Source organism: Tachyglossus aculeatus, chromosome 3 (genome assembly GCF_015852505.1).
Source record: "Tachyglossus aculeatus isolate mTacAcu1 chromosome 3, mTacAcu1.pri, whole genome shotgun sequence".
Lineage (NCBI taxonomy): Eukaryota > Metazoa > Chordata > Mammalia > Monotremata > Tachyglossidae > Tachyglossus > Tachyglossus aculeatus.
This window is the reverse complement of record NC_052068.1, coordinates 12,273,644-12,277,600: the sequence shown is the minus strand read 5'-3', so window position 1 is coordinate 12,277,600 and position 3,957 is coordinate 12,273,644.

The following is a 3,957-nucleotide window of genomic DNA, read 5'->3' as shown; positions in this document are numbered from 1 at the left end:
ACAGAAGATGCAAAAAGCTGGGGAAAAGATGGCTTCATCAGGGATGGCCTCTTGGAGGAGCAGTGACCTTAATTCATTCAATCGTATTTATTGAGCGCTTACTGTGTGCAGAGCACTGTACTAAGCGCTTGGGAAGCACAGGTTGGTAACATATAGAGACGGTCCCTACCCAACAACGGGCTCACAGTCTAGAAGGGGGAGACAGACAACAAAACAAAACATATTAACAAAATAAAATAAATAGAATAGTAAATATGTACAAGTAAAATAAATAGAGTAATAAATCTGTGCAAACATACATACAGGTGCTGTGGGGAGGGGAAGGAGGTAGGGCGGGGGGGATGGGGAGGGGGAGAGGAAGGAGGGGGCTCAGTCTGGGAAGGCCTCCTGGAGGAGGAGAGCTCTCAGTAGGGCTTTGAAGGGAGGAAGAGAGCTAGCTTGGCGGATGTGCGGAGGGAGGGCATTCCAGGCCAGAGGTAGGATGTGGGCCGGGGGTCGATGGCGGGACAGGCGAGAACGAGGCCCAGTGAGGAGGTTAGCGGCGGCAGAGGAGCGGAGGGTGCAGGCTGGGCTGGAGAAGGGGAGAAGGGAGGTGAGGTAGGAGGGGGCGAGGGGAGGGACAGCCTTGAAGCCGAGAGTGAGGAGTTTTTGCCTGATGTGTAGGTTGACTGGTAGCCACTGGAGATTATTGAGGAGGGGTGTAACATGCCCAGAGCATTTCTGCACAGAGATGATCCGGGCAGCGGCCTGAAGTATAGACTGAAGTGGGGAGAGACAGGAGGATGGGAGATCAGAGAGGAGGCTGATGCAGTAATCCAGTCGGGATAGGATGAGAGATTAAAACAGCAGGGTAGCAGTTTGGATGGAGAGGAAAGGACAGATCTTGGCAATGTTGCGGAGGTGAGACCGGCAGGTTTTGGTGACGGATTGGATGTGAGAGGTGAACGAGAGAGAAGAGTCTAGGATGACACCAAGTTTGTGGGCTTTTGAGACGGGAAGGATGGTAGTGCCATCTACAATGATGGGAAAGTCAGGGAAAGGGCTGGGTTTGGGAGGGAAGATAAGGAGTTCAGTCTTGGACATATTGAGTTTTAGATGGCGGGCAGACATCCAGATGGAGATGTCTTGAAGGCAGGAGGAGACATGAGCCTGAAGGGAGGAAGAGAGAGCAGGGGTCAGTGGTGAGCTAGACAAGATCAGGACACAGTGAGTAAGCTAGCACTAGAGGAGCAGAGTGTGCTGGCTGGGCTCTAACCGAAGATCAACAAGGTGAGGTAGGAGGGATGAGCTGAATGAGTGCATTAAAGCCAGTGGTAAGGAGTTTTTGTTTAATGCAGGGGTGGATGGGCAGCTATTGGAGGTTTTTGATGAATGGGGAGATATGGACTGAGTGTTTCTGTTGCGAAATGATCTGGGCAGCAGAGTGAAGTTTGCACTGGAGTGTGGAGACCCCAAATCTACATCTCCTCTCCTGTTCTCTCTCCCTCCCTCCAGGCTCGCATCTCCTCCTGTCTTCAGGACATCTCTACTTGGATGTCCCCGCTTCAAAGCCCAACTGAAGGCACACCTCCTCCAAGAGGTCTTCCCAGACTAAGCACCCTTTTCCTCAGCTCTCCCTCCCTTCCGCATCACCTCAACTTGCTCCCTTTGCTCTTCCCCCATCCCACAGCACTTATGTATACAAGTGTATATCTATAATTCTATTTATATTGATGCCCATTTACTTGTTTTGATGTCTGTCTCTCTCCTTCTAGACTGCAAGCCTGGTGTGGGCAGGGATTGTCTCTATTGCTTTATTGTACTTTCCAAGTGCTTAGTACAGTGCTCTGTGCACAGTAAGTGCTCAATAAATACTATTGAAAGAATGAATGAATGAATGAATGAATGAATGAATGAATGAATGAGAGACTGGGAGGTCAGCGAGGAGGCTAATAAGGATACAGCTTTTGGATGAGCATGGCTGCGGTTTGGATACAGAGGAAAGGGTGGTTTTTAGCAATGTTGTGAAGGTAGAATCAATCAATCAATCGTATTTATTGAGTGCTTACTGTGTGCAGAGCACTGTACTAAGCGCTTGGGAAGTACAAGTTGTCGACATATAGAGACGGTCCCTACCCAACAGTGGGCTCACAGTCTAGAACCGACCTGACTTGGTGATAGATTGAATATGTGGATGGCGAGTTGAGGACAATGATGGCTACTGACTTGTGAGGTAGTGAAGATAATGGTATTGGCTACAGTGATGGGAAAGACCGGGGAGAACAGGATTTAGGTGGAAAATAAGAAACTCCGTTAGGGGCATGTTCAGTTTGAGGTGCCGGCAGGAAGAAATATATCTGTTGTGCTTTCCCAAGTACTTAGTACAGTGCTCTGCACAAAGTAAGTGTTTAATAAAAGCCTGACTGACTGAGGAAATGTGAGCTTTCAGGGAAGGCAAGAGATCAGTGCTGGACTTGTAGATTTGGGAATTATCTGCATAGAGTTGGTAATTGAAGCCTTGGGAGTGAATGAGTTCCCCAAGGGAGTGGATGTTGATGGAGATGAGAAGGGGACCTAGAACTGAGCCTTGAGGGACCCCCACTATCAGAGGATGGGAAGCAGAGGAGGAGCCAGCAAAAGAGACTGAGAAGGAGCGGGCAGAGAGTTAGGAGGAGAACCAAGAGAGGACAGAGTCAGTGAATTTAAGGTTAGTTAAAGTTTCAAGGAGAAGAGGACGGTCTACAGTGTCGAAGGAAGCTGAGAGATTTAGGAGGATTAGGAGAGAGAGAAGCTTTCAAGAAGAAGGTCAATTGTTACCTTGGAGAGGGCTGTTTCATTCATTCAATCGTATTTATTGAGTGCTTACTGTGTGCAGAGCACCGTACTAAGCGTTTGTTTCTGTGGAGTGAAGGGGAGGAAGCCAGATTGGAGGGGATCAAAGAGAGAATTGGAAGTGGAGAAAGGCTGGATAAATAACTCAGTCAAGATGTTTGGAGAAAAATGGTTGGAGGGAGATGGGGCGATAACTGGAGGGAGCCATGGGGTCAAGGGAGAGTACTTTAGCATAGGGGGTATATAATCATGTTTGAAAGTAGAGGGGAAGAAGTGAACAGCTGAAGACGGCAGTCAAGGAAGGAAGAAGGGAAGGGACAAGTGTTTAAAAAAGTTATGAGGAGATGAGGTCAGAAGTAAAGTTAGACAGGATAGATTTAGAGAGGAGGCCCTTTCATCCTGAGTTACTGCAGGGAACACAGGGAGAGAAGGAGAGGGTGGGTGGGGCGGTGGGGATTGGAGAGAAACAAAGGAGATTTTTAGGGAGCTCACTCCAGATGGTTTCAATTTTGATGATGAAGTATGTGGCCAGGTCACTTGGGGAAAGAGACGGTGAGTGCAGGGACGGAAGGTTTGAGGAGAGGGTTAAGTGTCTGGAGTAGCTATGGGGGCAGTGGGTTTGAGAGTGAATGAGGAGGGAGATGTGTTGTCAGGCAGTGGAGAGGGCCAAATTGAAGCAGATAAGAATGAATTTAAGGTGGAAAAGATCAGGGAGATGTCCGGATTTCATCCAACAGCGCTCCACAGCTTGGGCACGAGAGCGGAGGAAGCCAACTTATGGAAGTGATCCATGGTTGTGGGTTAGTGGTACGAGACCAGAGGAGGGGCAGGGGAGCAAGAGAGTTCAGTTCAGTGGAAAGGGTGGTGTCGAGTGGTATCGAGTGTTTTGATTTGTGCATCAGGGGGAGGTCGTTTGGGTATGGAGACCAACTGGGGAAGGATGGCTATAGAATAGTTGAAGTGGGGGGTCAAAAGAACAGAGGTCTATGTGGGGAAAAAGAACAGATTTGTCGGAGAGTGGGCGTATAGGAAAGAGGAGCAGGTGAGATAGAGGAGTTTCAGAATTGGAGGGGGTAGAGATTGTACAGTTACTGGAGATTTCAAGATCAACTGGGTGCCTGAGTTGGCGAGTGTTTGAGGTAAGCT